This window comes from Ambystoma mexicanum, unplaced genomic scaffold (genome assembly GCF_040938575.1).
Source record: "Ambystoma mexicanum isolate Mex_15411 unplaced genomic scaffold, UKY_AmexF1_1 Mex_scaf10, whole genome shotgun sequence".
Classification (NCBI taxonomy): Eukaryota; Metazoa; Chordata; class Amphibia; order Caudata; family Ambystomatidae; genus Ambystoma; species Ambystoma mexicanum.
This window is the reverse complement of record NW_027182325.1, coordinates 2,200,001-2,217,500: the sequence shown is the minus strand read 5'-3', so window position 1 is coordinate 2,217,500 and position 17,500 is coordinate 2,200,001. Positions and strand designations below refer to the sequence as shown.

Here is a 17,500-nt window from a genome sequence, read left to right as displayed (position 1 = left end):
TCGCTCGATCAGGCTCGATCAGGCGAGATATATAAGACTGGTGGGCCCATTCAGGACTCCTATGTCTGGTAGGATAACTTTAATTCATCCATCCTGTGTCTGTTGCAGGGAGGTGGAGAGAACAATCCACACAATAATGGTTTTCTTTCATGCCTCTTGAAGGACTCAATATTCTCTGTACTGCATTACATGTGAAAGTTGATTTATTACCCATGAACACACTACCTGTATGCTAATTCTATGTAAAAAGGTAGCTCCAGCCCTCATGATGTTGTCCAACATTTCCGCTATAAAACGGGATACAATTATTTTGGAAACATACCAAATTTGAAAAATAATTGAGAAGTTGCGCAATTACTAATCATGGAGCACAAAAAAAGCCTACAGCACCTGGTATTCCCAGGCAGTCTCCCATCCAGGTACTAACTAGGCCTGACCCTGCTTAGCTTCCGAGATCGGGTGCATTCAGTGTGGTGTGGCCGTAGGCTCTGGGCCTAGTGAGTTTGTACTTTTAAGCATCTAGTCGGCTAGACCTTGCAGTTTTGAAAGGAAATTGTGAAATGGCTCACTTCCTGAACTTGGAGCACAAAAAAGCCTACAGCACCTGGTATTCCCAGGTGGTCTCCCATCCAGGTACTAACTAGGCCCGACACTGCTTAGTTTCCGAGATCAGACGAGATCGGGCGCATTCAGTGTGGTGTGGCCGTAGGCTCTGGGCCTAGTGAGTTTTGTACTTTTAAGCATCTAGTCGGCTAGACCTTGCAGTTTTGAAAGGCAATTGAGAAATGGCTCACTTCCTGAACTTGGAGTACAAAAAAGCCTACAGCACCTGGTATTCCCAGGCGGTCTCCCATCCAGGTACTAACTAGGCCCGACACTGCTTAGCTTCTGAGATCAGACGAGATCAGGCGCATTCAGTGTGGTGTGGCCGTAGGCTCTGGGCCTAGTGAGTGTTGTACTTTTAAGCATCTAGTCGGCTAGACCTTGCAGTTTTAAAAGGCAATTGAGAAAGGGCTCACTTCCTGAACTTGGAGCACAAAAAAGCCTACAGCACCTGGTATTCCCAGGCGGTCTCCCATCCAGGTACTAACTAGGCCTGACACTGCTTAACTTCCGAGATCAGACGAGATCGGGTGCATTCAGTGTGGTGTGGCCGTAGGCTCTAGGAATGCTAAGAATATTACTCTTATGCATTTGCATTTAGTAAGCTAAGCCATGCAGCCACTTGCAACATGATACCACGCTCATCGCTCGATCAGGCGAGATATATAAGACTGGTGGGCCCATTCAGGACTCCTATGTCTGGTAGGATAACTTTAATTCATCCATCCTGTGTCTGTTGCAGGGAGGTGGAGAGAACAATCAACACAATAATGGTTTTCTTTCATGCCTCTTGAAGGACTCAATATTCTCTGTACTGCATTACATGTGAAAGTCGATTTATTACCCATGAACACACTACCTGTATGCTAATTCTATGTAAAAAGGTAACTCCAGCCCTCATGATGTTGTCCAACATTTCCGCTATAAAACGGGATACAATTATTTTGGAAACATACCAAATTTGAAAAATAATTGAGAAGTTGCGCAATTACTAATCATGGAGCACAAAAAAGCCTACAGCACCTGGTATTCCCAGGCAGTCTCCCATCCAGGTACTAACTAGGCCTGACCCTGCTTAGCTTCCGAGATCGGGCACATTCAGTGTGGTGTGGCCGTAGGCTCTGGGCCTAGTGAGTTTTGTACTTTTAAGCATCTAGTCGGCTAGACCTTGCAGTTTTGAAAGGCAATTGTGAAATGGCTCACTTCCTGAACTTGGAGCACAAAAAAGCCTACAGCACCTGGTATTCCCAGGTGGTCTCCCATCCAGGTACTAACTAGGCCCGACACTGCTTAGCTTCCGAGATCAGACGAGATCGGGCGCAATCAGTGTGGTGTGGCCGTAGGCTCTGGGCCTAGTGAGTTTTGTACTTTTAAGCATCTAGTCAGCTAGACCTTGCAGTTTTGAAAGGCAATTGAGAAATGGCTCACTTCCTGAACTTGGAGCACAAAAAAGCCTACAGCACCTGGTATTCCCAGGCGGTCTCCCATCCAGGTACTAACGAGGCCCGACACTGCTTAGCTTCCGAGATCAGACGAGATCGGGCGCATTCAGTGTGGTGTGGCCGTAGGCTCTGGTTCTTGTGAGTTTTGTACTTTTAAGCATCTAGTCGGCTAGACCTTGCAGTTTTGAAAGGCAATTGAGAAATGGCTCACTTCCTGAACTTGGAGTACAAAAAAGCCTACAGCACCTGGTATTCCCAGGCGGTCTTCCATCCAGGTACTAACTAGGCCCGACACTGCTTAGCTTCTGAGATCAGACACATTCAGTGTGGTGTGGCCGTAGGCTCTGGGCCTAGTGAGTTTTGTACTTTTAAGCATCTAGTCGGCTAGACCTTGCAGTTTTAAAAGGCAATTGAGAAAGGGCTCACTTCCTGAACTTGGAGCACAAAAAAGCCTACAGCACCTGGTATTCCCAGGCGGTCTCCCATCCAGGTACTAACTAGGCCTGACACTGCTTAACTTCCGAGATCAGTCGAGATCGGGTGCATTCAGTGTGGTGTGGCCGTAGGCTCTAGGAATGCTAAGAATATTACTCTTATGCATTTGCATTTAGTAAGCTAAGCCATGCAGCCACTTGCAACATGATACCACGCTCATCGCTCGATCAGGCTCGATCAGGCGAGATATATAAGACTGGTGGGCCCATTCAGGACTCCTATGTCTGGTAGGATAACTTTAATTCATCCATCCTGTGTCTGTTGCAGGGAGGTGGAGAGAACAATCAACACAATAATGGTTTTCTTTCATGCCTCTTGAAGGACTCAATATTCTCTGTACTGCATTACATGTGAAAGTTGATTTATTACCCATGAACACACTACCTGTATGCTAATTCTATGTAAAAAGGTAGCTCCAGCCCTCATGATGTTGTCCAACATTTCCGCTATAAAACGGGATACAATTATTTTGGAAACATACCAAATTTGAAAAATAATTGAGAAGTTGCGCAATTACTAATCATGGAGCACAAAAAAAGCCTACAGCACCTGGTATTCCCAGGCAGTCTCCCATCCAGGTACTAACTAGGCCCGACCCTGCTTAGCTTCCGAGATCGGGCGCATTCAGTGTGGTGTGGCCGTAGGCTCTGGGCCTAGTGAGTTTGTACTTTTAAGCATCTAGTCGGCTAGACCTTGCAGTTTTGAAAGGCAATTGTGAAATGGCTCACTTCCTGAACTTGGAGCACAAAAAAGCCTACAGCACCTGGTATTCCCAGGTGGTCTCCCATCCAGGTACTAACTAGGCCCGACACTGCTTAGCTTCCGAGATCAGACGAGATCGGGCGCATTCAGTGTGGTGTGGCCGTAGGCTCTGGGCCTAGTGAGTTTTGTACTTTTAAGCATCTAGTCGGCTAGACCTTGCAGTTTTGAAAGGCAATTGAGAAATGGCTCACTTCCTGAACTTGGAGTACAAAAAAGCCTACAGCACCTGGTATTCCCAGGCGGTCTCCCATCCAGGTACTAACTAGGCCCGACACTGCTTAGCTTCTGAGATCAGACGACATCAGGCGCATTCAGTGTGGTGTGGCCGTAGGCTCTGGGCCTAGTGAGTGTTGTACTTTTAAGCATCTAGTCGGCTAGACCTTGCAGTTTTAAAAGGCAATTGAGAAAGGGCTCACTTCCTGAACTTGGAGCACAAAAAAGCCTACAGCACCTGGTATTCCCAGGCGGTCTCCCATCCAGGTACTAACTAGGCCTGACACTGCTTAACTTCCAGAGATCAGACGAGATCGGGTGCATTCAGTGTGGTGTGGCCGTAGGCTCTAGGAATGCTAAGAATATTACTCTTATGCATTTGCATTTAGTAAGCTAAGCCATGCAGCCACTTGCAACATGATACCACGCTCATCGCTCGATCAGGCTCGATCAGGCGAGATATATAAGACTGGTGGGCCCATTCAGGACTCCTATGTCTGGTAGGATAACTTTAATTCATCCATCCTGTGTCTGTTGCAGGGAGGTGGAGAGAACAATCAACACAATAATGGTTTTCTTTCATGCCTCTTGAAGGACTCAATATTCTCTGTACTGCATTACATGTGAAAGTCGATTTATTACCCATGAACACACTACCTGTATGCTAATTCTATGTAAAAAGGTAGCTCCAGCCCTCATGATGTTGTCCAACATTTCCGCTATAAAACGGGATACAATTATTTTGGAAACATACCAAATTTGAAAAATAATTGAGAAGTTGCGCAATTACTAATCATGGAGCACAAAAAAAGCCTACAGCACCTGGTATTCCCAGGCAGTCTCCCATCCAGGTACTAACTAGGCCCGACCCTGCTTAGCTTCCGAGATCGGGCGCATTCAGTGTGGTGTGGCCGTAGGCTCTGGGCCTAGTGAGTTTGTACTTTTAAGCATCTAGTCGGCTAGACCTTGCAGTTTTGAAAGGCAATTGTGAAATGGCTCACTTCCTGAACTTGGAGCACAAAAAAGCCTACAGCACCTGGTATTCCCAGGTGGTCTCCCATCCAGGTACTAACTAGGCCCGACACTGCTTAGCTTCCGAGATCAGACGAGATCGGGCGCATTCAGTGTGGTGTGGCCGTAGGCTCTGGGCCTAGTGAGTTTTGTACTTTTAAGCATCTAGTCGGCTAGACCTTGCAGTTTTGAAAGGCAATTGAGAAATGGCTCACTTCCTGAACTTGGAGTACAAAAAAGCCTACAGCACCTGGTATTCCCAGGCGGTCTCCCATACAGGTACTAACTAGGCCCGACACTGCTTAGCTTCTGAGATCAGACGAGATCAGGCGCATTCAGTGTGGTGTGGCCGTAGGCTCTGGTACTAGTGAGTGTTGTACTTTTAAGCATCTAGTCGGCTAGACCTTGCAGTTTTAAAAGGCAATTGAGAAAGGGCTCACTTCCTGAACTTGGAGCACAAAAAAGCCTACAGCACCTGGTATTCCCAGGCGGTCTCCCATCCAGGTACTAACTAGGCCTGACACTGCTTAACTTCCGAGATCAGACGAGATCGGGTGCATTCAGTGTGGTGTGGCCGTAGGCTCTAGGAATGCTAAGAATATTACTCTTATGCATTTGCATTTAGTAAGCTAAGCCATGCAGCCACTTGCAACATGATACCACGCTCATCGCTCGATCAGGCTCGATCAGGCGAGATATATAAGACTGGTGGGCCCATTCAGGACTCCTATGTCTGGTAGGATAACTTTAATTCATCCATCCTGTGTCTGTTGCAGGGAGGTGGAGAGAACAATCAACACAATAATGGTTTTCTTTCATGCCTCTTGAAGGACTCAATATTCTCTGTACTGCATTACATGTGAAAGTCGATTTATTACCCATGAACACACTACCTGTATGCTAATTCTATGTAAAAAGGTAACTCCAGCCCTCATGATGTTGTCCAACATTTCCGCTATAAAACGGGATACAATTATTTTGGAAACATACCAAATTTGAAAAATAATTGAGAAGTTGCGCAATTACTAATCATGGAGCACAAAAAAGCCTACAGCACCTGGTATTCCCAGGCAGTCTCCCATCCAGGTACTAACTAGGCCTGACCCTGCTTAGCTTCCGAGATCGGGCACATTCAGTGTGGTGTGGCCGTAGGCTCTGGGCCTAGTGAGTTTTGTACTTTTAAGCATCTAGTCGGCTAGACCTTGCAGTTTTGAAAGGCAATTGTGAAATGGCTCACTTCCTGAACTTGGAGCACAAAAAAGCCTACAGCACCTGGTATTCCCAGGTGGTCTCCCATCCAGGTACTAACTAGGCCCGACACTGCTTAGCTTCCGAGATCAGACGAGATCGGGCGCAATCAGTGTGGTGTGGCCGTAGGCTCTGGGCCTAGTGAGTTTTGTACTTTTAAGCATCTAGTCAGCTAGACCTTGCAGTTTTGAAAGGCAATTGAGAAATGGCTCACTTCCTGAACTTGGAGCACAAAAAAGCCTACAGCACCTGGTATTCCCAGGCGGTCTCCCATCCAGGTACTAACGAGGCCCGACACTGCTTAGCTTCCGAGATCAGACGAGATCGGGCGCATTCAGTGTGGTGTGGCCGTAGGCTCTGTGCCTAGTGAGTTTTGTACTTTTAAGCATCTAGTCGGCTAGACCTTGCAGTTTTGAAAGGCAATTGAGAAATGGCTCACTTCCTGAACTTGGAGTACAAAAAAGCCTACAGCACCTGGTATTCCCAGGCGGTCTCCCATCCAGGTACTAACTAGGCCCGACACTGCTTAGCTTCTGAGATCAGACGAGATCAGGCGCATTCAGTGTGGTGTGGCCGTAGGCTCTGGGCCTAGTGAGTGTTGTACTTTTAAGCATCTAGTCGGCTAGACCTTGCAGTTTTAAAAGGCAATTGAGAAAGGGCTCACTTCCTGAACTTGGAGCACAAAAAAGCCTACAGCACCTGGTATTCCCAGGCGGTCTCCCATCCAGGTACTAACTAGGCCTGACACTGCTTAACTTCCGAGATCAGACGAGATCGGGTGCATTCAGTGTGGTGTGGCCGTAGGCTCTAGGAATGCTAAGAATATTACTCTTATGCATTTGCATTTAGTAAGCTAAGCCATGCAGCCACTTGCAACATGATACCACGCTCATCGCTCGATCAGGCTCGATCAGGCGAGATATATAAGACTGGTGGGCCCATTCAGGACTCCTATGTCTGGTAGGATAACTTTAATTCATCCATCCTGTGTCTGTTGCAGGGAGGTGGAGAGAACAATCAACACAATAATGGTTTTCTTTCATGCCTCTTGAAGGACTCAATATTCTCTGTACTGCATTACATGTGAAAGTCGATTTATTACCCATGAACACACTACCTGTATGCTAATTCTATGTAAAAAGGTAGCTCCAGCCCTCATGATGTTGTCCAACATTTCCGCTATAAAACGGGATACAATTATTTTGGAAACATACCAAATTTGAAAAATAATTGAGAAGTTGCGCAATTACTAATCATGGAGCACAAAAAAGCCTACAGCACCTGGTATTCCCAGGCAGTCTCCCATCCAGGTACTAACTAGGCCTGACCCTGCTTAGCTTCCGAGATCGGGCACATTCAGTGTGGTGTGGCCGTAGGCTCTGGGCCTAGTGAGTTTTGTACTTTTAAGCATCTAGTCGGCTAGACCTTGCAGTTTTGAAAGGCAATTGTGAAATGGCTCACTTCCTGAACTTGGAGCACAAAAAAGCCTACAGCACCTGGTATTCCCAGGTGGTCTCCCATCCAGGTACTAACTAGGCCCAACACTGCTTAGCTTCCGAGATCAGACGAGATCGGGCGCAATCAGTGTGGTGTGGCCGTAGGCTCTGGGCCTAGTGAGTTTTGTACTTTTAAGCATCTAGTCAGCTAGACCTTGCAGTTTTGAAAGGCAATTGAGAAATGGCTCACTTCCTGAACTTGGAGCACAAAAAAGCCTACAGCACCTGGTATTCCCAGGCGGTCTCCCATCCAGGTACTAACGAGGCCCGACACTGCTTAGCTTCCGAGATCAGACGAGATCGGGCGCATTCAGTGTGGTGTGGCCGTAGGCTCTGGTTCTTGTGAGTTTTGTACTTTTAAGCATCTAGTCGGCTAGACCTTGCAGTTTTGAAAGGCAATTGAGAAATGGCTCACTTCCTGAACTTGGAGTACAAAAAAGCCTACAGCACCTGGTATTCCCAGGCGGTCTTCCATCCAGGTACTAACTAGGCCCGACACTGCTTAGCTTCTGAGATCAGACGAGATCAGGCACATTCAGTGTGGTGTGGCCGTAGGCTCTGGGCCTAGTGAGTGTTGTACTTTTAAGCATCTAGTCGGCTAGACCTTGCAGTTTTAAAAGGCAATTGAGAAAGGGCTCACTTCCTGAACTTGGAGCACAAAAAAGCCTACAGCACCTGGTATTCCCAGGCGGTCTCCCATCCAGGTACTAACTAGGCCTGACACTGCTTAACTTCCGAGATCAGACGAGATCGGGTGCATTCAGTGTGGTGTGGCCGTAGGCTCTAGGAATGCTAAGAATATTACTCTTATGCATTTGCATTTAGTAAGCTAAGCCATGCAGCCACTTGCAACATGATACCACGCTCATCGCTCGATCAGGCTCGATCAGGCGAGATATATAAGACTGGTGGGCCCATTCAGGACTCCTATGTCTGGTAGGATAACTTTAATTCATCCATCCTGTGTCTGTTGCAGGGAGGTGGAGAGAACAATCAACACAATAATGGTTTTCTTTCATGCCTCTTGAAGGACTCAATATTCTCTGTACTGCATTACATGTGAAAGTCGATTTATTACCCATGAACACACTACCTGTATGCTAATTCTATGTAAAAAGGTAGCTCCAGCCCTCATGATGTTGTCCAACATTTCCGCTATAAAACGGGATACAATTATTTTGGAAACATACCAAATTTGAAAAATAATTGAGAAGTTGCGCAATTACTAATCATGGAGCACAAAAAAGCCTACAGCACCTGGTATTCCCAGGCAGTCTCCCATCCAGGTACTAACTAGGCCTGACCCTGCTTAGCTTCCGAGATCGGGCACATTCAGTGTGGTGTGGCCGTAGGCTCTGGGCCTAGTGAGTTTTGTACTTTTAAGCATCTAGTCGGCTAGACCTTGCAGTTTTGAAAGGCAATTGTGAAATGGCTCACTTCCTGAACTTGGAGCACAAAAAAGCCTACAGCACCTGGTATTCCCAGGTGGTCTCCCATCCAGGTACTAACTAGGCCCGACACTGCTTAGCTTCCGAGATCAGACGAGATCGGGCGCAATCAGTGTGGTGTGGCCGTAGGCTCTGGGCCTAGTGAGTTTTGTACTTTTAAGCATCTAGTCAGCTAGACCTTGCAGTTTTGAAAGGCAATTGAGAAATGGCTCACTTCCTGAACTTGGAGCACAAAAAAGCCTACAGCACCTGGTATTCCCAGGCGGTCTCCCATCCAGGTACTAACGAGGCCCGACACTGCTTAGCTTCCGAGATCAGACGAGATCGGGCGCATTCAGTGTGGTGTGGCCGTAGGCTCTGGTTCTTGTGAGTTTTGTACTTTTAAGCATCTAGTCGGCTAGACCTTGCAGTTTTGAAAGGCAATTGAGAAATGGCTCACTTCCTGAACTTGGAGTACAAAAAAGCCTACAGCACCTGGTATTCCCAGGCGGTCTTCCATCCAGGTACTAACTAGGCCCGACACTGCTTAGCTTCTGAGATCAGACGAGATCAGGCACATTCAGTGTGGTGTGGCCGTAGGCTCTGGGCCTAGTGAGTTTTGTACTTTTAAGCATCTAGTCGGCTAGACCTTGCAGTTTTAAAAGGCAATTGAGAAAGGGCTCACTTCCTGAACTTGGAGCACAAAAAAGCCTACAGCACCTGGTATTCCCAGGCGGTCTCCCATCCAGGTACTAACTAGGCCTGACACTGCTTAACTTCCGAGATCAGTCGAGATCGGGTGCATTCAGTGTGGTGTGGCCGTAGGCTCTAGGTATGCTAAGAATATTACTCTTATGCATTTGCATTTAGTAAGCTAAGCCATGCAGCCACTTGCAACATGATACCACGCTCATCGCTCGATCAGGCTCGATCAGGCGAGATATATAAGACTGGTGGGCCCATTCAGGACTCCTATGTCTGGTAGGATAACTTTAATTCATCCATCCTGTGTCTGTTGCAGGGAGGTGGAGAGAACAATCAACACAATAATGGTTTTCTTTCATGCCTCTTGAAGGACTCAATATTCTCTGTACTGCATTACATGTGAAAGTTGATTTATTACCCATGAACACACTACCTGTATGCTAATTCTATGTAAAAAGGTAGCTCCAGCCCTCATGATGTTGTCCAACATTTCCGCTATAAAACGGGATACAATTATTTTGGAAACATACCAAATTTGAAAAATAATTGAGAAGTTGCGCAATTACTAATCATGGAGCACAAAAAAAGCCTACAGCACCTGGTATTCCCAGGCAGTCTCCCATCCAGGTACTAACTAGGCCCGACCATGCTTAGCTTCCGAGATCGGGCGCATTCAGTGTGGTGTGGCCGTAGGCTCTGGGCCTAGTGAGTTTGTACTTTTAAGCATCTAGTCGGCTAGACCTTGCAGTTTTGAAAGGCAATTGTGAAATGGCTCACTTCCTGAACTTGGAGCACAAAAAAGCCTACAGCACCTGGTATTCCCAGGTGGTCTCCCATCCAGGTACTAACTAGGCCCGACACTGCTTAGTTTCCGAGATCAGACGAGATCGGGCGCATTCAGTGTGGTGTGGCCGTAGGCTCTGGGCCTAGTGAGTTTTGTACTTTTAAGCATCTAGTCGGCTAGACCTTGCAGTTTTGAAAGGCAATTGAGAAATGGCTCACTTCCTGAACTTGGAGTACAAAAAAGCCTACAGCACCTGGTATTCCCAGGCGGTCTCCCATCCAGGTACTAACTAGGCCCGACACTGCTTAGCTTCTGAGATCAGACGAGATCAGGCGCATTCAGTGTGGTGTGGCCGTAGGCTCTGGGCCTAGTGAGTGTTGTACTTTTAAGCATCTAGTCGGCTAGACCTTGCAGTTTTAAAAGGCAATTGAGAAAGGGCTCACTTCCTGAACTTGGAGCACAAAAAAGCCTACAGCACCTGGTATTCCCAGGCGGTCTCCCATCCAGGTACTAACTAGGCCTGACACTGCTTAACTTCCGAGATCAGACGAGATCGGGTGCATTCAGTGTGGTGTGGCCGTAGGCTCTAGGAATGCTAAGAATATTACTCTTATGCATTTGCATTTAGTAAGCTAAGCCATGCAGCCACTTGCAACATGATACCACGCTCATCGCTCGATCAGGCTCGATCAGGCGAGATATATAAGACTGGTGGGCCCATTCAGGACTCCTATGTCTGGTAGGATAACTTTAATTCATCCATCCTGTGTCTGTTGCAGGGAGGTGGAGAGAACAATCAACACAATAATGGTTTTCTTTCATGCCTCTTGAAGGACTCAATATTCTCTGTACTGCATTACATGTGAAAGTCGATTTATTACCCATGAACACACTACCTGTATGCTAATTCTATGTAAAAAGGTAACTCCAGCCCTCATGATGTTGTCCAACATTTCCGCTATAAAACGGGATACAATTATTTTGGAAACATACCAAATTTGAAAAATAATTGAGAAGTTGCGCAATTACTAATCATGGAGCACAAAAAAGCCTACAGCACCTGGTATTCCCAGGCAGTCTCCCATCCAGGTACTAACTAGGCCTGACCCTGCTTAGCTTCCGAGATCGGGCACATTCAGTGTGGTGTGGCCGTAGGCTCTGGGCCTAGTGAGTTTTGTACTTTTAAGCATCTAGTCGGCTAGACCTTGCAGTTTTGAAAGGCAATTGTGAAATGGCTCACTTCCTGAACTTGGAGCACAAAAAAGCCTACAGCACCTGGTATTCCCAGGTGGTCTCCCATCCAGGTACTAACTAGGCCCGACACTGCTTAGCTTCCGAGATCAGACGAGATCGGGCGCAATCAGTGTGGTGTGGCCGTAGGCTCTGGGCCTAGTGAGTTTTGTACTTTTAAGCATCTAGTCAGCTAGACCTTGCAGTTTTGAAAGGCAATTGAGAAATGGCTCACTTCCTGAACTTGGAGCACAAAAAAGCCTACAGCACCTGGTATTCCCAGGCGGTCTCCCATCCAGGTACTAACGAGGCCCGACACTGCTTAGCTTCCGAGATCAGACGAGATCGGGCGCATTCAGTGTGGTGTGGCCGTAGGCTCTGGTTCTTGTGAGTTTTGTACTTTTAAGCATCTAGTCGGCTAGACCTTGCAGTTTTGAAAGGCAATTGAGAAATGGCTCACTTCCTGAACTTGGAGTACAAAAAAGCCTACAGCACCTGGTATTCCCAGGCGGTCTTCCATCCAGGTACTAACTAGGCCCGACACTGCTTAGCTTCTGAGATCAGACGAGATCAGGCACATTCAGTGTGGTGTGGCCGTAGGCTCTGGGCCTAGTGAGTTTTGTACTTTTAAGCATCTAGTCGGCTAGACCTTGCAGTTTTAAAAGGCAATTGAGAAAGGGCTCACTTCCTGAACTTGGAGCACAAAAAAGCCTACAGCACCTGGTATTCCCAGGCGGTCTCCCATCCAGGTACTAACTAGGCCTGACACTGCTTAACTTCCGAGATCAGTCGAGATCGGGTGCATTCAGTGTGGTGTGGCCGTAGGCTCTAGGAATGCTAAGAATATTACTCTTATGCATTTGCATTTAGTAAGCTAAGCCATGCAGCCACTTGCAACATGATACCACGCTCATCGCTCGATCAGGCTCGATCAGGCGAGATATATAAGACTGGTGGGCCCATTCAGGACTCCTATGTCTGGTAGGATAACTTTAATTCATCCATCCTGTGTCTGTTGCAGGGAGGTGGAGAGAACAATCAACACAATAATGGTTTTCTTTCATGCCTCTTGAAGGACTCAATATTCTCTGTACTGCATTACATGTGAAAGTTGATTTATTACCCATGAACACACTACCTGTATGCTAATTCTATGTAAAAAGGTAGCTCCAGCCCTCATGATGTTGTCCAACATTTCCGCTATAAAACGGGATACAATTATTTTGGAAACATACCAAATTTGAAAAATAATTGAGAAGTTGCGCAATTACTAATCATGGAGCACAAAAAAAGCCTACAGCACTTGGTATTCCCAGGCAGTCTCCCATCCAGGTACTAACTAGGCCCGACCCTGCTTAGCTTCCGAGATCGGGCGCATTCAGTGTGGTGTGGCCGTAGGCTCTGGGCCTAGTGAGTTTGTACTTTTAAGCATCTAGTCGGCTAGACCTTGCAGTTTTGAAAGGCAATTGTGAAATGGCTCACTTCCTGAACTTGGAGCACAAAAAAGCCTACAGCACCTGGTATTCCCAGGTGGTCTCCCATCCAGGTACTAACTAGGCCCGACACTGCTTAGCTTCCGAGATCAGACGAGATCGGGCGCATTCAGTGTGGTGTGGCCGTAGGCTCTGGGCCTAGTGAGTTTTGTACTTTTAAGCATCTAGTCGGCTAGACCTTGCAGTTTTGAAAGGCAATTGAGAAATGGCTCACTTCCTGAACTTGGAGTACAAAAAAGCCTACAGCACCTGGTATTCCCAGGCGGTCTCCCATCCAGGTACTAACTAGGCCCGACACTGCTTAGCTTCTGAGATCAGACGAGATCAGGCGCATTCAGTGTGGTGTGGCCGTAGGCTCTGGGCCTAGTGAGTGTTGTACTTTTAAGCATCTAGTCGGCTAGACCTTGCAGTTTTAAAAGGCAATTGAGAAAGGGCTCACTTCCTGAACTTGGAGCACAAAAAAGCCTACAGCACCTGGTATTCCCAGGCGGTCTCCCATCCAGGTACTAACTAGGCCTGACACTGCTTAACTTCCGAGATCAGACGAGATTGGGTGCATTCAGTGTGGTGTGGCCGTAGGCTCTAGGAATGCTAAGAATATTACTCTTATGCATTTGCATTTAGTGAGCTAAGCCATGCAGCCACTTGCAACATGATACCACGCTCATCGCTCGATCAGGCTCGATCAGGCGAGATATATAAGACTGGTGGGCCCATTCAGGACTCCTATGTCTGGTAGGATAACTTTAATTCATCCATCCTGTGTCTGTTGCAGGGAGGTGGAGAGAACAATCAACACAATAATGGTTTTCTTTCATGCCTCTTGAAGGACTCAATATTCTCTGTACTGCATTACATGTGAAAGTCGATTTATTACCCATGAACACACTACCTGTATGCTAATTCTATGTAAAAAGGTAGCTCCAGCCCTCATGATGTTGTCCAACATTTCCGCTATAAAACGGGATACAATTATTTTGGAAACATACCAAATTTTAAAAATAATTGAGAAGTTGCGCAATTACTAATCATGGAGCACAAAAAAGCCTACAGCACCTGGTATTCCCAGGCAGTCTCCCATCCAGGTACTAACTAGGCCTGACCCTGCTTAGCTTCCGAGATCGGGCACATTCAGTGTGGTGTGGCCGTAGGCTCTGGGCCTAGTGAGTTTTGTACTTTTAAGCATCTAGTCGGCTAGACCTTGCAGTTTTGAAAGGCAATTGTGAAATGGCTCACTTCCTGAACTTGGAGCACAAAAAAGCCTACAGCACCTGGTATTCCCAGGTGGTCTCCCATCCAGGTACTAACTAGGCCCGACACTGCTTAGCTTCCGAGATCAGACGAGATCGGGCGCAATCAGTGTGGTGTGGCCGTAGGCTCTGGGCCTAGTGAGTTTTGTACTTTTAAGCATCTAGTCAGCTAGACCTTGCAGTTTTGAAAGGCAATTGAGAAATGGCTCACTTCCTGAACTTGGAGCACAAAAAAGCCTACAGCACCTGGTATTCCCAGGCGGTCTCCCATCCAGGTACTAACGAGGCCCGACACTGCTTAGCTTCCGAGATCAGACGAGATCGGGCGCATTCAGTGTGGTGTGGCCGTAGGCTCTGGTTCTTGTGAGTTTTGTACTTTTAAGCATCTAGTCGGCTAGACCTTGCAGTTTTGAAAGGCAATTGAGAAATGGCTCACTTCCTGAACTTGGAGTACAAAAAAGCCTACAGCACCTGGTATTCCCAGGCGGTCTTCCATCCAGGTACTAACTAGGCCCGACACTGCTTAGCTTCTGAGATCAGACGAGATCAGGCACATTCAGTGTGGTGTGGCCGTAGGCTCTGGGCCTAGTGAGTTTTGTACTTTTAAGCATCTAGTCGGCTAGACCTTGCAGTTTTAAAAGGCAATTGAGAAAGGGCTCACTTCCTGAACTTGGAGCACAAAAAAGCCTACAGCACCTGGTATTCCCAGGCGGTCTCCCATCCAGGTACTAACTAGGCCTGACACTGCTTAACTTCCGAGATCAGTCGAGATCGGGTGCATTCAGTGTGGTGTGGCCGTAGGCTCTAGGAATGCTAAGAATATTACTCTTATGCATTTGCATTTAGTAAGCTAAGCCATGCAGCCACTTGCAACATGATACCACGCTCATCGCTCGATCAGGCTCGATCAGGCGAGATATATAAGACTGGTGGGCCCATTCAGGACTCCTATGTCTGGTAGGATAACTTTAATTCATCCATCCTGTGTCTGTTGCAGGGAGGTGGAGAGAACAATCAACACAATAATGGTTTTCTTTCATGCCTCTTGAAGGACTCAATATTCTCTGTACTGCATTACATGTGAAAGTTGATTTATTACCCATGAACACACTACCTGTATGCTAATTCTATGTAAAAAGGTAGCTCCAGCCCTCATGATGTTGTCCAACATTTCCGCTATAAAACGGGATACAATTATTTTGGAAACATACCAAATTTGAAAAATAATTGAGAAGTTGCGCAATTACTAATCATGGAGCACAAAAAAAGCCTACAGCACCTGGTATTCCCAGGCAGTCTCCCATCCAGGTACTAACTAGGCCCGACCCTGCTTAGCTTCCGAGATCGGGCGCATTCAGTGTGGTGTGGCCGTAGGCTCTGGGCCTAGTGAGTTTGTACTTTTAAGCATCTAGTCGGCTAGACCTTGCAGTTTTGAAAGGCAATTGTGAAATGGCTCACTTCCTGAACTTGGAGCACAAAAAAGCCTACAGCACCTGGTATTCCCAGGTGGTCTCCCATCCAGGTACTAACTAGGCCCGACACTGCTTAGCTTCCGAGATCAGAAGAGATCGGGCGCATTCAGTGTGGTGTGGCCGTAGGCTCTGGGCCTAGTGAGTTTTGTACTTTTAAGCATCTAGTCGGCTAGACCTTGCAGTTTTGAAAGGCAATTGAGAAATGGCTCACTTCCTGAACTTGGAGTACAAAAAAGCCTACAGCACCTGGTATTCCCAGGCGGTCTCCCATCCAGGTACTAACTAGGCCCGACACTGCTTAGCTTCTGAGATCAGACGAGATCAGGCGCATTCAGTGTGGTGTGGCCGTAGGTTCTGGGCCTAGTGAGTGTTGTACTTTTAAGCATCTAGTCGGCTAGACCTTGCAGTTTTAAAAGGCAATTGAGAAAGGGCTCACTTCCTGAACTTGGAGCACAAAAAAGCCTACAGCACCTGGTATTCCCAGGCAGTCTCCCATCCAGGTACTAACTAGGCCTGACACTGCTTAACTTCCGAGATCAGACGAGATCGGGTGCATTCAGTGTGGTGTGGCCGTAGGCTCTAGGAATGCTAAGAATATTACTCTTATGCATTTGCATTTAGTAAGCTAAGCCATGCAGCCACTTGCAACATGATACCACGCTCATCGCTCGATCAGGCTCGATCAGGCGAGATATATAAGACTGGTGGGCCCATTCAGGACTCCTATGTCTGGTAGGATAACTTTAATTCATCCATCCTGTGTCTGTTGCAGGGAGGTGGAGAGAACAATCAACACAATAATGGTTTTCTTTCATGCCTCTTGAAGGACTCAATATTCTCTGTACTGCATTACATGTGAAAGTTGATTTATTACCCATGAACACACTACCTGTATGCTAATTCTATGTAAAAAGGTAGCTCCAGCCCTCATGATGTTGTCCAACATTTCCGCTATAAAACGGGATACAATTATTTTGGAAACATACCAAATTTGAAAAATAATTGAGAAGTTGCGCAATTACTAATCATGGAGCACAAAAAAAGCCTACAGCACCTGGTATTCCCAGGCAGTCTCCCATCCAGGTACTAACTAGGCCCGACCCTGCTTAGCTTCCGAGATCGGGCGCATTCAGTGTGGTGTGGCCGTAGGCTCTGGGCCTAGTGAGTTTGTACTTTTAAGCATCTAGTCGGCTAGACCTTGCAGTTTTGAAAGGCAATTGTGAAATGGCTCACTTCCTGAACTTGGAGCACAAAAAAGCCTACAGCACCTGGTATTCCCAGGTGGTCTCCCATCCAGGTACTAACTAGGCCCGACACTGCTTAGTTTCCGAGATCAGACGAGATCGGGCGCATTCAGTGTGGTGTGGCCGTAGGCTCTGGGCCTAGTGAGTTTTGTACTTTTAAGCATCTAGTCGGCTAGACCTTGCAGTTTTGAAAGGCAATTGAGAAATGGCTCACTTCCTGAACTTGGAGTACAAAAAAGCCTACAGCACCTGGTATTCCCAGGCGGTCTCCCATCCAGGTACTAACTAGGCCCGACACTGCTTAGCTTCTGAGATCAGACGAGATCAGGCGCATTCAGTGTGGTGTGGCCGTAGGCTCTGGGCCTAGTGAGTGTTGTACTTTTAAGCATCTAGTCGGCTAGACCTTGCAGTTTTAAAAGGCAATTGAGAAAGGGCTCACTTCCTGAACTTGGAGCACAAAAAAGCCTACAGCACCTGGTATTCCCAGGCGGTCTCCCATCCAGGTACTAACTAGGCCTGACACTGCTTAACTTCCGAGATCAGACGAGATCGGGTGCATTCAGTGTGGTGTGGCCGTAGGCTCTAGGAATGCTAAGAATATTACTCTTATGCATTTGCATTTAGT

The 17,500-nt window shown here is 47.0% G+C and overlaps 44 non-coding genes and 14 pseudogenes across 44 annotated transcripts; all 58 read right to left on the bottom strand.

Moving 5' to 3' along the window:
• Positions 1-378: 378 nt before the first annotated feature.
• On the bottom strand, positions 379-487 carry LOC138544282 (5S ribosomal RNA; annotated as a pseudogene).
• A 105-nt stretch (positions 488-592) lies between these two features.
• LOC138537201 (5S ribosomal RNA) lies at positions 593-711 on the bottom strand. The gene has a single exon (XR_011285344.1). It is a non-coding gene; the product is annotated as a 5S ribosomal RNA (ribosomal RNA).
• Positions 712-817: 106 nt separating this feature from the next.
• On the bottom strand, positions 818-936 carry LOC138542466 (5S ribosomal RNA). The gene has a single exon (XR_011290446.1). It is a non-coding gene; the product is annotated as a 5S ribosomal RNA (ribosomal RNA).
• Positions 937-1,042: 106 nt separating this feature from the next.
• On the bottom strand, positions 1,043-1,161 carry LOC138549086 (5S ribosomal RNA). The gene has a single exon (XR_011292872.1). It is a non-coding gene; the product is annotated as a 5S ribosomal RNA (ribosomal RNA).
• Positions 1,162-1,614: 453 nt separating this feature from the next.
• Positions 1,615-1,723, bottom strand: LOC138546488 (5S ribosomal RNA; annotated as a pseudogene).
• Positions 1,724-1,829: 106 nt separating this feature from the next.
• LOC138548033 (5S ribosomal RNA) lies at positions 1,830-1,948 on the bottom strand. The gene has a single exon (XR_011291851.1). It is a non-coding gene; the product is annotated as a 5S ribosomal RNA (ribosomal RNA).
• Positions 1,949-2,054: 106 nt separating this feature from the next.
• Positions 2,055-2,173, bottom strand: LOC138550335 (5S ribosomal RNA). The gene has a single exon (XR_011294090.1). It is a non-coding gene; the product is annotated as a 5S ribosomal RNA (ribosomal RNA).
• A 106-nt stretch (positions 2,174-2,279) lies between these two features.
• LOC138544306 (5S ribosomal RNA) lies at positions 2,280-2,388 on the bottom strand (annotated as a pseudogene).
• A 106-nt stretch (positions 2,389-2,494) lies between these two features.
• On the bottom strand, positions 2,495-2,613 carry LOC138538765 (5S ribosomal RNA). Its single transcript, XR_011286853.1, has one exon. It is a non-coding gene; the product is annotated as a 5S ribosomal RNA (ribosomal RNA).
• Positions 2,614-3,077: 464 nt separating this feature from the next.
• Positions 3,078-3,186, bottom strand: LOC138543584 (5S ribosomal RNA; annotated as a pseudogene).
• A 105-nt stretch (positions 3,187-3,291) lies between these two features.
• On the bottom strand, positions 3,292-3,410 carry LOC138550010 (5S ribosomal RNA). Its single transcript, XR_011293776.1, has one exon. It is a non-coding gene; the product is annotated as a 5S ribosomal RNA (ribosomal RNA).
• A 106-nt stretch (positions 3,411-3,516) lies between these two features.
• LOC138541609 (5S ribosomal RNA) lies at positions 3,517-3,635 on the bottom strand. The gene has a single exon (XR_011289611.1). It is a non-coding gene; the product is annotated as a 5S ribosomal RNA (ribosomal RNA).
• Positions 3,636-3,741: 106 nt separating this feature from the next.
• On the bottom strand, positions 3,742-3,861 carry LOC138542330 (5S ribosomal RNA). Its single transcript, XR_011290316.1, has one exon. It is a non-coding gene; the product is annotated as a 5S ribosomal RNA (ribosomal RNA).
• A 464-nt stretch (positions 3,862-4,325) lies between these two features.
• On the bottom strand, positions 4,326-4,434 carry LOC138543583 (5S ribosomal RNA; annotated as a pseudogene).
• A 105-nt stretch (positions 4,435-4,539) lies between these two features.
• On the bottom strand, positions 4,540-4,658 carry LOC138549998 (5S ribosomal RNA). The gene has a single exon (XR_011293765.1). It is a non-coding gene; the product is annotated as a 5S ribosomal RNA (ribosomal RNA).
• Positions 4,659-4,764: 106 nt separating this feature from the next.
• On the bottom strand, positions 4,765-4,883 carry LOC138550983 (5S ribosomal RNA). The gene has a single exon (XR_011294723.1). It is a non-coding gene; the product is annotated as a 5S ribosomal RNA (ribosomal RNA).
• A 106-nt stretch (positions 4,884-4,989) lies between these two features.
• Positions 4,990-5,108, bottom strand: LOC138549085 (5S ribosomal RNA). The gene has a single exon (XR_011292871.1). It is a non-coding gene; the product is annotated as a 5S ribosomal RNA (ribosomal RNA).
• Positions 5,109-5,571: 463 nt separating this feature from the next.
• On the bottom strand, positions 5,572-5,680 carry LOC138546487 (5S ribosomal RNA; annotated as a pseudogene).
• Positions 5,681-5,786: 106 nt separating this feature from the next.
• Positions 5,787-5,905, bottom strand: LOC138548032 (5S ribosomal RNA). The gene has a single exon (XR_011291850.1). It is a non-coding gene; the product is annotated as a 5S ribosomal RNA (ribosomal RNA).
• Positions 5,906-6,011: 106 nt separating this feature from the next.
• Positions 6,012-6,130, bottom strand: LOC138550333 (5S ribosomal RNA). The gene has a single exon (XR_011294088.1). It is a non-coding gene; the product is annotated as a 5S ribosomal RNA (ribosomal RNA).
• A 106-nt stretch (positions 6,131-6,236) lies between these two features.
• Positions 6,237-6,355, bottom strand: LOC138542454 (5S ribosomal RNA). Its single transcript, XR_011290435.1, has one exon. It is a non-coding gene; the product is annotated as a 5S ribosomal RNA (ribosomal RNA).
• A 106-nt stretch (positions 6,356-6,461) lies between these two features.
• On the bottom strand, positions 6,462-6,580 carry LOC138549084 (5S ribosomal RNA). Its single transcript, XR_011292870.1, has one exon. It is a non-coding gene; the product is annotated as a 5S ribosomal RNA (ribosomal RNA).
• Positions 6,581-7,043: 463 nt separating this feature from the next.
• On the bottom strand, positions 7,044-7,152 carry LOC138546486 (5S ribosomal RNA; annotated as a pseudogene).
• A 106-nt stretch (positions 7,153-7,258) lies between these two features.
• On the bottom strand, positions 7,259-7,377 carry LOC138537476 (5S ribosomal RNA). Its single transcript, XR_011285609.1, has one exon. It is a non-coding gene; the product is annotated as a 5S ribosomal RNA (ribosomal RNA).
• A 106-nt stretch (positions 7,378-7,483) lies between these two features.
• LOC138550332 (5S ribosomal RNA) lies at positions 7,484-7,602 on the bottom strand. Its single transcript, XR_011294087.1, has one exon. It is a non-coding gene; the product is annotated as a 5S ribosomal RNA (ribosomal RNA).
• Positions 7,603-7,708: 106 nt separating this feature from the next.
• Positions 7,709-7,827, bottom strand: LOC138540001 (5S ribosomal RNA). The gene has a single exon (XR_011288060.1). It is a non-coding gene; the product is annotated as a 5S ribosomal RNA (ribosomal RNA).
• Positions 7,828-7,933: 106 nt separating this feature from the next.
• On the bottom strand, positions 7,934-8,052 carry LOC138549083 (5S ribosomal RNA). The gene has a single exon (XR_011292869.1). It is a non-coding gene; the product is annotated as a 5S ribosomal RNA (ribosomal RNA).
• Positions 8,053-8,515: 463 nt separating this feature from the next.
• LOC138546485 (5S ribosomal RNA) lies at positions 8,516-8,624 on the bottom strand (annotated as a pseudogene).
• Positions 8,625-8,730: 106 nt separating this feature from the next.
• On the bottom strand, positions 8,731-8,849 carry LOC138548031 (5S ribosomal RNA). The gene has a single exon (XR_011291849.1). It is a non-coding gene; the product is annotated as a 5S ribosomal RNA (ribosomal RNA).
• Positions 8,850-8,955: 106 nt separating this feature from the next.
• LOC138550331 (5S ribosomal RNA) lies at positions 8,956-9,074 on the bottom strand. Its single transcript, XR_011294086.1, has one exon. It is a non-coding gene; the product is annotated as a 5S ribosomal RNA (ribosomal RNA).
• A 106-nt stretch (positions 9,075-9,180) lies between these two features.
• On the bottom strand, positions 9,181-9,299 carry LOC138540000 (5S ribosomal RNA). The gene has a single exon (XR_011288059.1). It is a non-coding gene; the product is annotated as a 5S ribosomal RNA (ribosomal RNA).
• A 106-nt stretch (positions 9,300-9,405) lies between these two features.
• Positions 9,406-9,524, bottom strand: LOC138538763 (5S ribosomal RNA). Its single transcript, XR_011286852.1, has one exon. It is a non-coding gene; the product is annotated as a 5S ribosomal RNA (ribosomal RNA).
• A 464-nt stretch (positions 9,525-9,988) lies between these two features.
• LOC138544770 (5S ribosomal RNA) lies at positions 9,989-10,097 on the bottom strand (annotated as a pseudogene).
• A 105-nt stretch (positions 10,098-10,202) lies between these two features.
• On the bottom strand, positions 10,203-10,321 carry LOC138537200 (5S ribosomal RNA). The gene has a single exon (XR_011285343.1). It is a non-coding gene; the product is annotated as a 5S ribosomal RNA (ribosomal RNA).
• A 106-nt stretch (positions 10,322-10,427) lies between these two features.
• Positions 10,428-10,546, bottom strand: LOC138542443 (5S ribosomal RNA). The gene has a single exon (XR_011290424.1). It is a non-coding gene; the product is annotated as a 5S ribosomal RNA (ribosomal RNA).
• A 106-nt stretch (positions 10,547-10,652) lies between these two features.
• LOC138549082 (5S ribosomal RNA) lies at positions 10,653-10,771 on the bottom strand. Its single transcript, XR_011292868.1, has one exon. It is a non-coding gene; the product is annotated as a 5S ribosomal RNA (ribosomal RNA).
• Positions 10,772-11,234: 463 nt separating this feature from the next.
• LOC138546484 (5S ribosomal RNA) lies at positions 11,235-11,343 on the bottom strand (annotated as a pseudogene).
• Positions 11,344-11,449: 106 nt separating this feature from the next.
• Positions 11,450-11,568, bottom strand: LOC138548029 (5S ribosomal RNA). Its single transcript, XR_011291847.1, has one exon. It is a non-coding gene; the product is annotated as a 5S ribosomal RNA (ribosomal RNA).
• A 106-nt stretch (positions 11,569-11,674) lies between these two features.
• LOC138550330 (5S ribosomal RNA) lies at positions 11,675-11,793 on the bottom strand. Its single transcript, XR_011294085.1, has one exon. It is a non-coding gene; the product is annotated as a 5S ribosomal RNA (ribosomal RNA).
• Positions 11,794-11,899: 106 nt separating this feature from the next.
• On the bottom strand, positions 11,900-12,018 carry LOC138539999 (5S ribosomal RNA). The gene has a single exon (XR_011288058.1). It is a non-coding gene; the product is annotated as a 5S ribosomal RNA (ribosomal RNA).
• Positions 12,019-12,124: 106 nt separating this feature from the next.
• On the bottom strand, positions 12,125-12,243 carry LOC138538762 (5S ribosomal RNA). Its single transcript, XR_011286851.1, has one exon. It is a non-coding gene; the product is annotated as a 5S ribosomal RNA (ribosomal RNA).
• A 464-nt stretch (positions 12,244-12,707) lies between these two features.
• LOC138545455 (5S ribosomal RNA) lies at positions 12,708-12,816 on the bottom strand (annotated as a pseudogene).
• A 105-nt stretch (positions 12,817-12,921) lies between these two features.
• LOC138549986 (5S ribosomal RNA) lies at positions 12,922-13,040 on the bottom strand. Its single transcript, XR_011293754.1, has one exon. It is a non-coding gene; the product is annotated as a 5S ribosomal RNA (ribosomal RNA).
• Positions 13,041-13,146: 106 nt separating this feature from the next.
• On the bottom strand, positions 13,147-13,265 carry LOC138542431 (5S ribosomal RNA). The gene has a single exon (XR_011290412.1). It is a non-coding gene; the product is annotated as a 5S ribosomal RNA (ribosomal RNA).
• A 106-nt stretch (positions 13,266-13,371) lies between these two features.
• LOC138541128 (5S ribosomal RNA) lies at positions 13,372-13,490 on the bottom strand. Its single transcript, XR_011289143.1, has one exon. It is a non-coding gene; the product is annotated as a 5S ribosomal RNA (ribosomal RNA).
• A 463-nt stretch (positions 13,491-13,953) lies between these two features.
• On the bottom strand, positions 13,954-14,062 carry LOC138546483 (5S ribosomal RNA; annotated as a pseudogene).
• A 106-nt stretch (positions 14,063-14,168) lies between these two features.
• Positions 14,169-14,287, bottom strand: LOC138548028 (5S ribosomal RNA). Its single transcript, XR_011291846.1, has one exon. It is a non-coding gene; the product is annotated as a 5S ribosomal RNA (ribosomal RNA).
• A 106-nt stretch (positions 14,288-14,393) lies between these two features.
• Positions 14,394-14,512, bottom strand: LOC138550329 (5S ribosomal RNA). Its single transcript, XR_011294084.1, has one exon. It is a non-coding gene; the product is annotated as a 5S ribosomal RNA (ribosomal RNA).
• Positions 14,513-14,618: 106 nt separating this feature from the next.
• Positions 14,619-14,737, bottom strand: LOC138539998 (5S ribosomal RNA). The gene has a single exon (XR_011288057.1). It is a non-coding gene; the product is annotated as a 5S ribosomal RNA (ribosomal RNA).
• Positions 14,738-14,843: 106 nt separating this feature from the next.
• Positions 14,844-14,962, bottom strand: LOC138538761 (5S ribosomal RNA). Its single transcript, XR_011286850.1, has one exon. It is a non-coding gene; the product is annotated as a 5S ribosomal RNA (ribosomal RNA).
• A 464-nt stretch (positions 14,963-15,426) lies between these two features.
• Positions 15,427-15,535, bottom strand: LOC138543582 (5S ribosomal RNA; annotated as a pseudogene).
• A 105-nt stretch (positions 15,536-15,640) lies between these two features.
• On the bottom strand, positions 15,641-15,759 carry LOC138548491 (5S ribosomal RNA). Its single transcript, XR_011292291.1, has one exon. It is a non-coding gene; the product is annotated as a 5S ribosomal RNA (ribosomal RNA).
• A 106-nt stretch (positions 15,760-15,865) lies between these two features.
• Positions 15,866-15,984, bottom strand: LOC138550994 (5S ribosomal RNA). The gene has a single exon (XR_011294734.1). It is a non-coding gene; the product is annotated as a 5S ribosomal RNA (ribosomal RNA).
• A 106-nt stretch (positions 15,985-16,090) lies between these two features.
• On the bottom strand, positions 16,091-16,209 carry LOC138537528 (5S ribosomal RNA). Its single transcript, XR_011285661.1, has one exon. It is a non-coding gene; the product is annotated as a 5S ribosomal RNA (ribosomal RNA).
• Positions 16,210-16,673: 464 nt separating this feature from the next.
• On the bottom strand, positions 16,674-16,782 carry LOC138543581 (5S ribosomal RNA; annotated as a pseudogene).
• Positions 16,783-16,887: 105 nt separating this feature from the next.
• Positions 16,888-17,006, bottom strand: LOC138537198 (5S ribosomal RNA). Its single transcript, XR_011285342.1, has one exon. It is a non-coding gene; the product is annotated as a 5S ribosomal RNA (ribosomal RNA).
• Positions 17,007-17,112: 106 nt separating this feature from the next.
• On the bottom strand, positions 17,113-17,231 carry LOC138542419 (5S ribosomal RNA). The gene has a single exon (XR_011290401.1). It is a non-coding gene; the product is annotated as a 5S ribosomal RNA (ribosomal RNA).
• A 106-nt stretch (positions 17,232-17,337) lies between these two features.
• Positions 17,338-17,456, bottom strand: LOC138549081 (5S ribosomal RNA). The gene has a single exon (XR_011292867.1). It is a non-coding gene; the product is annotated as a 5S ribosomal RNA (ribosomal RNA).
• Positions 17,457-17,500: the final 44 nt, after the last annotated feature.